Source organism: Fukomys damarensis, unplaced genomic scaffold, assembly GCF_012274545.1.
Source record: "Fukomys damarensis isolate Sample0158 unplaced genomic scaffold, DMR_v1.0_HiC HiC_scaffold_39, whole genome shotgun sequence".
NCBI lineage: Eukaryota > Metazoa > Chordata > Mammalia > Rodentia > Bathyergidae > Fukomys > Fukomys damarensis.
Genome location: NW_022900951.1, coordinates 92,349,883 through 92,360,708, shown reverse-complemented (window position 1 = coordinate 92,360,708; position 10,826 = coordinate 92,349,883). Strand labels below are relative to the sequence as shown.

Here is a 10,826-nt window from a genome sequence, read left to right as displayed (position 1 = left end):
GTCCAAATTTTAGCTATTATGAACTATGGTGCTATAAACATGGGTGTGCATATATCACTGTGATATGATTCTTTCAGTTTTTTTTGGAAAGACACCAAGCAGAGGGATAGCTGGGTCAAATGGAACCTCTAATCCTAGTTCTTTGAGGTATCTCCATATTGATTTCCACAGTGGTTACAACAATCTGCATTCCCACCAACAATGGAGAAGGGTTCCTTTCTCCGCACAACTATGCCGGCATTTGTGACTGGTCGATTTCTTGATAGCAGCCATTCTTTGTGGGGTGAGGTGGAATCTCAGTGTTGTTTTCAACTGCATCTCTCCAATGACCAGTGATGTTGAATGTTTTTTCATATATTTAGTTGCTGCTTTTACTTCTTTGCCTGAGAAATGTCTGTTCATTTCAGATGTCCATTTTTGAATTGGCTGTTTATATTTGGGGTTTCTGATTTTTTTGAGTTCTTTTGTTTGTTGGTACAGTGGATTGAACTTGAGAATTTTTTGAGTTCTTTATATATATTCTAGATAGAACCCATTTGTCTGAGGAGTAGGTGGTAATTTTTTTCCCACATTGTAGGTTGTCTCTTACCTGTTGGTGATTTCTTTTACATTGCAAAAACTTTTTAATACAATGAGATTCCAGTTATTGGTTCTTTGCGCAAGTTCTCGTCCTGCTGAGGATTTGTTCGTAAAATCTTCTCCTATGCCAGTGTCTTTGAGAGTTCTACCTAATTTACTTTCCAGTAAGTTTAGTGTTTCTGTTTTGATATTTAGATCTTTAATCCACTTAGGTTTCAATTTAGTGCATGCTGAAACATCGGGGTCTAGTTTTAATCTTTAGCAGGTTGAAATCCAGTTTTTCCAACCTCATTTATTAAAGTGGCTATCTTTCCTCTAATGAGGATAGTTGGCTCCTTTGTCAAAAATGAGGTAGGTGAGCACATCTGTTGTTTCTGCATTTTGTAACCTGTTCCATTGATTCCCCTGGTCTGTTTCTTTGCAAGCGCCTTGCAGTTTTTATCACAGTGGTCAAAGCCATTTAGTATAAAAACACAAAAACCAGTGTTTCTAACCAAATTTTACAATAAAAATCAGGCTCCTAAATTATTTAGAAATGAGTAATAAATACATATATGTGTTCTTAGCGTTGCAACAATATGTAGCATCACTTTTACTTTCTTATTATTATTCTTCGAATGAATTGTAAACTTGTCATGTTTTCACAACCTTAAAGAATGTGGTATTTAAAATAACCAAGAAAGTAGTTTAGATAAAGTATCCACATACCAGAAAACTTTCAGGGCAGAGATATACAACTTTCTCTGACTGAAAACAGGGGGGAAAATACTAATGGGTGAGAATGATTTAGAAATTAGAATCTTTGTATCTTAGTTTGCTGAGGATACCATTACAATTTTCTACAGACCAGGTGGCTTAAATAGCAGAAATTTATTTCTCACAGTTCCAGAAGCTTGAAGGCCAAAGATCAAGGCACTAACAAGCTAGGTTTCATTGAATTCTCTACTCTTGACTTGTAGGAGTCTGCCAGCTTGTTGTGTCCTCAGAAGACAGGTTCTTTGTGCTAATGTGGACAGAGTGAGCATGAGTTCTCCAGTGTTTCTAATCCAAACACAAGGACCAGAGGCACCATCTCCAAACACATCACATTGGGAATTAGAACTTCAACGGATGAGCTTTGGAGGTATACAAACTGTCTGCAATGTAGTATAGGCATGTGTGATATAGGTTTCAATACTGTTGCCTTTGAAGCTGTTTATTTTCATCTAGATAAAACATGCAAATAAGATGCCTGTGTTATGGCTCACTGGTTGCTCAACTATACCTCCCAATAATTTGATTATCAGTGATAAAGTGAGTAGAGCACTTGTTCCCTTTGTTGATAGCCAGCATTGTATCTGATTGGTCAGTGTCCATTGTGTACATGTCGTTAAAGATTTTAACTGTTACCTCCTGATTATATATATTCTTTTTTAGGTAAATATTTTCTTCATTAGAGCATATAAATAGATCAAAATATGCAGAAGTGGAAAAATAAAAAATAATTAGCTCCTATTCTCATTAGTCCTTAAATATTGGCATTTTCTGATTTTGATGCAATTCAAGCTTAAAAATAACTAAGTGCTCTTGAATATTGAAAGTTAGAGTTATAGATCTCTTGAGTATGAATTAAAACTTTTACTGAGGTAACATTTATATAAAATTAGCCTTTCTTTTTTTGGTGGTGTTGAGGATTGAATCCAGGGTCTTAAGCACGCTAGGCAAATGCTATACCATTGAGCTACACCTCTTCCCCAGAATTAACCATTTTAAAGTGAATAATTCAGTGGTTCACAACATTGTGCAGTCACTGCCACTGTCTAGTTCCGCAACTTTTTCATCACCTGGAAACAATGCCATCCTCATTAAGCAATTGCTCTCTGTTTCCTCTTCAGTTGCTCCTGGGAACTACTAAGATACTTTCTGGATGCATTTGCCTTTTCTGGACATTTCACACAGGTGGAGTTACACTACAAGTAACCTCATGGGTTTATTTTCTTTCAAGTAGTGTCATGTTTTCTAGGTGTGTCCATGTTGTAGCACATATCTGCATTTCATTCTTTTTGTTACTAAGTCATATTCTATCATATGTGTATATCTTGTTTATTTGTCTCTTGTGTACATTCAGGCAGTTTTTTCCTTTTGGTTATTGAGTTAGAGTACAGAAGGTCCAATTAAGAACCTGAATTCCTCCACCTGTGAGTCTACTCGACAGTATAAAATTAACTACCCTGGAAGGAGCATTTTATTACTTGATGTGTCTGTGTCCTTGGCTGTGTTGCTATGGTTGCTCTTTCCCTATTTGAAAGTTAATGGAAGAATTAGTCTCATATACTCAGTCTCCAGAACAGAAAAAATTAATCAGGCCCTACAACATGGCATGCTGCTTTGCTTCTTCCTCTAGCCTGTGATCATTTCTTTCCTAAATAGAGTATCTTTAGTCTCTACTTTTGCATTCCTGATTTATTTCCATCTAGCATTTGTCATCCATGCACTTGGTTCTCTGAGTAATCTGACACATGCAATTGTATTTTTTTCCTAATTTAGACCATCCTATGGAATGGTTTGGTATTGGGAAACTCAGCTACCCTAATTACAACTTTAAAAACCACTCCTTTTCCCCAGGCATAATGGTAAATGGCTGTAATCCTAGATACTCAGGAGCCTGGGACATGAGGAGAGTAAATTTGGGGCCAACCTGGACAGGTCATTGCTCCCTAGGTTCAATCCGTAATACCACAAAAACAAAACAGATAATACAAACAGACCAAGATCAACAACAACAAAACCAGACACTTGTGTTGTGTTGTGCTGAAAAGCAGGGCCTCATGCATGCTAGGCAACTACTCTACCATTGAGCTATACCTCCAGCCCAGTCAACTAGTCTTATGCTCAGTTTTTGGGCTTGGTGGCAAAATAATATATGTTAGTTACATAAACCATTTCCTGAAGATGTTATTTCCCTGACATAACAGAATGTCTCAATCCAGTTAAGCTCTTTTTTTTTTCTCAAGAAGAGTTGTGAGAATTTTCTACATGGTGAGGAATAGTAAATAGATGACCTGAAGGTGCCCCCCAAATCATACTATGTAGCAGCTGGCTTTTCTGATCTATGGAAGGCCTTTTCTGTTAGCTTTATAATATCTATATCCCTCACATTTCTACTCAAGGTAAATTTATTTGGGGTTGTTATTCAGCCTTGAATTGCTCCCCAAGTTTTTATCATTCATATTCTAAAGCTAGGACTGGGAAAGTGGCTCAATGGTAGAGCACTTGTCTAGCATGAATGAAGCCCTGGGTTTCATCCATAGCACCAGAAAAAAAGAAAAAGATTCTACAGCTAGAGTAGGCAATGTGGATATGTCCTTATACGGCACTAATTTACCCACTAGACCAGTGATGGGAAACTGTTTAGAGCTTTCAGTGATGCAGGGCCCACTGTGGCATGCGTGACTTAAGTTTGCCCCTACTGCACTAGACAGACTGAGCACATGTTTGCTAACCTGGGCCACAAACATTTTAGAGGGGCGAGGAAATGTAGTATTTATTATTGTATGCAAAGCATGGAGACAGTCATATGGGAAAAGGTAAATATGTCTTAGACATATTTATTAAATTGATAATATATCATTAGATTATTTTAAAAACTGGCATATAATATAATTGACTTTTGGAATATACTGCTCTGTGGATTGTAGTGTATCATTTTAATTTAAATTTTAAATTCTATATAAAATGGAGGCACTGTAATCTTTTCATGGCTTTGTGCTTCCTCTAGAGGTTTTAAACCAGTCCTGTAACTCAGGTATTTACAGGTAAAAAATGAAAATGGAAATTTGTGAAAACTCATGACATTTCTACCATCCTTCATCTCACATTTAAAATTAAATACAAAGTTACAAATAGAGCATTTGACTACCAGCCTCCTTTTTCCTTCTTGAGTTGCATGGTAACTTATGCTAATCAGCTCATTCTATGATCAATTGAAAAATAAATAATTTCCATAATTTCAAAGATTATGGTTTCTGAAATGTGAAATATTTATTACTTGCCTTTAATCTTAGAAAACTTTGTAAAGGTCTTTGAAAATGTTGGAGATGGGAAAAACAGTTTTGATGATGCAAGATATATCTTATTTGAAACTTAATAGCTTTTCTTCTTGTTCCCAGGATTAAGCCCAAGGCCTTATGCATGCTAAGCAAGCACTTAGCCACTGAGCTACACCCCCAGCTCCAAAACTTCACATAAGTATGTATCACCTTATTTTTCAAGTTTCATTTTGGCATGGCAATTTGCATATTGAGTCATATGCTAAACTGATCTTATTTTTCAATGTCATTTTGACCTAGTACTTGATGATTATCAACCTCCTGTGTTCCATATATCTATGACCAATCTGTAATGCAGAAAGCACATTTATTTTAAGGTGAGATTTTAATTTCTGCTTTGTAGTTTAGAAAATTGAGTGAAATTATATTTTATAAATATTAACTGAGTCTCTGTTACTTTCCATACAGTGTTAGGCAGTGAAAGAGAGGTACAGAATAAAACACTGTGTTCCTGACCATGTGAATATTAGATTTTATTGTGTACCCATTTAGTTATTTGTCAGTTCATGTTCCTTCACTCCTTGTGACAGAAAATGTGCTCTGTCTCACTTTGTACACAAATATTCAAACTATTTGCTGAACTATATTTTTGCTTAAATTTAGATAAAACTAAGTCATCTTAATCTCTAATACTGAAGATAGTTTGTGGTGGAACTTGACTATGAGTCCAAACCTATAAGCAGCTTAATTTGTTATCAGAAATCTTTACTACTGTATTTCTATTAGAATTTCTAGCAATGAAATCTTCTGACCAGATCATTAGGTTAGTGTACTGATGTTTTCCCATATGATGAGAAGTTGCACTTGAATGAACAAGCTAGTGAATGGGCTTTTCGTAAAGTGGAAGAGGTATGTTACATACACAGAATGACAATGGTACAAGTTAGGGAACAGGAGGTGCAAATGTCTTAACGCAGAAAAAGCATGAGTGATCTTAAGGGGAGAAGTTCAGTTTGACTAGAGTAGCATGTGGGATGCCAGTGGGGATTAACATAAGATAATGCAGAAAAATTTTGTTCACTGAGGTATACAGTGGAGCTCAGTATCCCAGTCAGTATTTGGCTAAGCTGTTGACTTTAATTAACACAGATAAAATCTTTCCTTCACAGCTTCCAGAACATGCTAACTATCTCCCCAAGATGCTCCACAGCAAGCATATGGAAGAGTTTAGCCCATCACATGAACTCTATAATCAATGTGGAGGTGTTCTATTGATTAGGCGGCAAAAGGTTCTTCAGTCATACACTACTAGATGTGGGTTATATGCTGGCACTGTAGTTTGTTTAAACATACTAACAATCTCTGTGGGTATGATTTTTTAAAAATGGTATATTATCTGTTATGTCTGGGATTTTGAACAAAAGATATTTAAGTCCCTCTCACTCTAGCCTTCCCAAAAATAAGGGTGCTTGTATAGACTGAGGATAACTGTAGGCATGAAACCAATCCTATGTCTTGGCACAAAAAAAAATAGCACATAGAAGAAAGATGAAACAGGGAATTATATTTTCCAGAAGTCTTTTTACAATTGATTTTCATACATTTAACGGCTTGAGATTTTTAACATCTAGCACAGTCTGGAGGCAAGATCTCCACAAAAGCTGATTCTGAGAATCTGTTTCCAATTATTTATCCATGTAAGAAATATTACTTGATTGCTCATCATGTGCCAGGCCCTATACTAAACTGCAGGGACAATGGCTGGATAAAATAAAATCTCTGCCCTCATGGAGCTTGCAATCTTTTGAATGATATTTTATAAAAATATCTCTGTGTTCTACCATCACATGCTCATAATTAGCCATAGGAAAATTCAAGCAGATTAAAGAGATAGAGTGAATGGGCTAATTTTTTTTCATGATAATCACAGGAGCCACACCTAAAGTAGTGTTTTAGTAGAGACATTAATAATGTAGTGTGTGAGTACATTTTGTGAAGGTTCCAGGGGAAGATCTTTCCAAAGTAACAAGGGAGCAGCCAATTTGAGGTGAGAATGAATTTGGTATGTTCTCAAAATGGCAAGAAGAGTGCTGTTGGAGCAGAGTGTATAAAGCAGCAGGATGTGGACACAATAAAAATTGCACAAAAGAAAAATTATTTAGGGCCAAATTGCCTCATGATTGAGATTTTAGATTGGATTAGAAAGGACTGAAAAGACTTTCAGCCACTGAAAAGACTGAAAAACAGAGTAACATGATCTGGTTTATAATTTACAACCCTCTGCTTGCTTTTTACCTGTGTGTATAGGTTAATATATTCCCAATGATGAGTTGACAGAGCCTCCTAAAAAGACTTCTGAATCTTTCCTCTTTAGGCAAAAGGAAATTTGGCTGAAGTGCACACCTTGGGAGAACTCAGTAATGTTGCAGTTGTCTTTCTTCAGGATTTGAGTTTTCTTTTTTTCTTTTTATTGAGTTTATTGGTACATTCTAGGTATACAGTACAGTTACATTCATCATTGGGATCTTGTACCTTTACATGACAGGTCTTGGTTCTCATTTTTTCCCCTTGTCCCTGCCCTCCCTTTACCCAGGATTGGAGTTTTCATGCCCACCTCTTGGGTGGACATGGTCCAAGGCCTCTCATTAGTGGCTGTCTAGAAGTGATCTACTCAGGTTTAAGGACACATGCACATTCTATTACTTGGTTTCCTCCTGTCCTTAAGCCTGTGTGTGGGATAGATGTGTCTACATTTGTTCTGACTTGGTGTCATTACATTACTTGGACTCTTTAAAATAATTACTGACTCAATAGTAGGGCTCCTGGTATCATGATACTTGCTGTTTGCCTTGTACTAACACCCTAATTTCAAAGCATATTTGCAAATAATCCTCAGGTAAAAGCCTCCATTTTTTCTTCTGAAAGGTAAGCGTTTACCTGTAATACAATTTAGAACACAGAAACTTCAACTCACTACATCCTTCTAGGAATAACTTTCATTTTTTTTCTCTTTCAGGGAAAAACTGAGAAGTGATGCTCTTTAGCGACTAAATGGCAGAACCAGATTTAGAACTGAGTAAGAGCTATCTGTGAAATGTAGGAAACTTTGTCATTGTATGTTGTTTTGTTGTTAAAGATATTTTGATTTGCCACTTAGAATTTTACCTTCCTCAGTATCCAGACTACAAAATTTGCCAGAGTTTATTTAGTCCTGTTTTCAACAGTCATCCAGGAGATTCAGTTTCTGTTTTTCTGATGAGTAGTGTTCAGTAACATGGAGAAGTCTTAAGAGTGACTAGCATTTTCACTGATTTTTTCATCTACTTGAACATTTTTTACTCATTTATTTGTAAGAGTTCCATGCCTTGAACAAATATAATTACCTGCTGTGGAGAGAAGAGAGTTAATGATAGATTACTTTTTCTCCGGGCCATCTCAGTTCTTTCACTTTCTTCTGGTTACATCCGAAGCATGGATATACTATATTTATACTTTAAAAGACAGACATTGTGCCATGAAATTGAGGTGGTTCAGTTGTCCTATTATACTTACAAAGGCGCTTCCCCAAACATCCTTTAAATTTCAGTTTTTATAAGAATATTTTCAGAATAAAAGTAATTTTCATATTTGTATGGCAAAATTTAGCTCATCAAGAAAATACATTATTAGGTGTTCATTATTAAATGAAACTAACAAAACTAATATGCTGAAACCTTTTCATTTAGTACTGCCAGACTAGTGCTTAACTATGCAGTCTGTTCTCTTGTGCCTAGGTTAGTAACCCCAGTTTGCTTTTCTGTTTAGTTTCTTGAGTAATTTTAGTTGGAGGTTGGAGAAGAGGTGAGAAGAAAGTGCCATTTAGTGTTTTGGTTCTTAAATAGGATGCTGCCTAACCAAGTTAATTTCCATGTTCTATTGACTTTATTGCTATCCAGGTGATTGAAAGAAAACAAAATGGACGGGCACCATTAAAACCAGCTCAAAATAATATTGTTATTGGTAAAGATTTCTTGTCAAGATGTCTTGGCTTGCACTTTTGTTGAGGGAAGACAGTGTAAATAGTCGAAGAATGTTGATAAATTGAAACTTTTGGTTATGGAACTGTGTGTAGGGTTAGAGGCTTTCTGTTTGTGAAATGTATGTGTTAAAAATAAAGTTTCAGAAGTTAACATCATGAGAAAAATTATTTAGTCCTGTTTTCAAAAAAACTTCCCCATTGTCACTTTTATTTGAAAATGTATTTTAAAATTTGTTACTTATTGGAAAATAAATGGAGAGTATTTTTGTTGTTGTTCTTGTTGTAGACATTGTGAAACTAAACAACCAATGGTAACATTAGTTTGAACTTTACCTTGGAACACATTCATGAAGAACAAAGGAAGCCTGACTAATCCTTCTGACTATCTCCAGCTACTTATATCAAAGACCCTTTGACACAAGCAAGTTATGACTTGTGCATTACTTATTGTAGCTTGGATCCATCTTTCAGGTTTTATATTACTTACAATGGAGATTTTACCGTGATTCCTGTCTTCTATCTGTTTTTCCAGTTGTTCCAACCATTATTTTATTTCATTCAGATTCCTTATCTTTCAAACCACATTATTTGGGAGGATGAGCCACGGACTGAATCAGACTGATTGTCAATTCTAATTTGAGAAGAAGGTTTGAGAAATGCAGCAGTGCTGCTGTTCATTGCTCAGTATTCTGAGATATCATTGCTATGGTTCTCAAAGTTTTTGAAACTTTACAAAGAATCTTGGAGAGCTAATCTGATTGAGGTATATTATTTCAGGTAGATCTTGTAAAAGATTGGTAGACTCCCCCCAAGCTGATGTAGACTTTGTTGAAGTAAGATGCTTTTGGTTTGTTTAAGTAATATAAGGAATTGAAGGCAGCTGACTGGAGACAATATGCCTTTGTTATAATGCAAAGTTTACCATTGGCCAATTTTCCAACCCAGAGAGCCACATAGCTGACTTCCATTATTTTGGAAAGAGCATGAGAATGGGCAAGGTCCACAATGAGGACTCCTTTTGTGCACAAAAAATTTCTTCCATGCAGTCTGCAGATGGAATTCACCCGGTCATCTTTAAAAATGAAATATTTTAAGCTGGAGAAAGTCAGGTTAGATATATTGTCTTTGATTTTAGGTGGTATTTGGGTTGTAGGTGTTAGAGAAGTGACTGGCACACTTTTTACACTAGGGGTCTAGATAGTAAATAGTTTGATTTCTGTGGCTCTTATTGGGTCTATTATGACTATTCAGTTCTGGTGCTGTAGTACGAAAGCTGCTAGAACAATGCACATACACCTCTGAATGGGTGTGAATGTGGTCCAATAAAACTTTGTTTACAAAGACACTGTATGTCTAATTTTGTTCATGTGGTATTGCCTACTGACCTTTGAATTACAACACTTAAAATAGAGGGTTCTTAACAGAATGATTTCCACACAACCAAAGGACATCATGCAAGTATTTGACAACAGAGAAATTGTCTTGAAACAGGGTAAGTACTTTATAGTTGCCTATGGACCCTATTGTCCTAATTCTAAGAGTCACTTTACTATTGCTTTTGGACTTGAGTGATATTTTACTCTTGCTAATAAGGCTGAAACTTTTGATATTCATTTTTCATCAGTCTCATCTCATAATACCTTTAGACATAGCAAGACTTCACATTTTACAAGATCAGAATTTCTAGACATCTCACATGTAGCAAATTTCACCAAGCAACTAGTGATGTCAAAAAAGGTCTTTATGGGAGCCATTCAAAGTACAATAAGTCCCCGACTTACAAACAGGTTCTTCTCTGGGAAAATGTTCCTAAGTCATATTCACTTGAAAGTCTGACAAAGCGAGTCTTATGCACCTTTGACACAAATATACAATGTATATTCCTTTGTGTTTCCCAGCAGGTCCTTCCACATCACCACTGCTTTTCTGCCTGCTTCTGGACATCCTGGGCTTATAGCAATGTAATACTGTACTCTATCACACTGTATAGTAAGTACACAGCAGCACATTTGTGACAATGTCCAAAAGACACCTGAGCTATTTCCATGATTTATTTATATCTATGAAAGTTCTCAATGGAAGGTCTCCTGTGTATCTGTGAAAGCTCTCAACTAAAATGTTCATAAATGGGGGACTTACTGTAGAATAAAAATTCATTTTAATGTTTCCCACTCCAGTTTCTAATTTTGCCCTTGGCTAAA

At 36.0% G+C, this 10,826-nt stretch overlaps 2 long non-coding RNA genes across 2 annotated transcripts; both read left to right on the top strand.

Annotated features, from left to right (window-relative positions):
* The first annotated feature begins 1,544 nt into the window (after positions 1–1,544).
* On the top strand, positions 1,545–4,763 carry LOC104847621. Its single transcript, XR_776200.1, has 3 exons — positions 1,545–1,702; positions 2,454–2,517; positions 4,728–4,763. It is a non-coding gene; the product is annotated as an uncharacterized LOC104847621 (long non-coding RNA).
* Positions 4,764–4,767: 4 nt separating this feature from the next.
* On the top strand, positions 4,768–8,816 carry LOC104847620. The gene is made up of 3 exons (XR_776199.2): positions 4,768–4,806; positions 4,908–4,984; positions 7,624–8,816. It is a non-coding gene; the product is annotated as an uncharacterized LOC104847620 (long non-coding RNA).
* Positions 8,817–10,826: the final 2,010 nt, after the last annotated feature.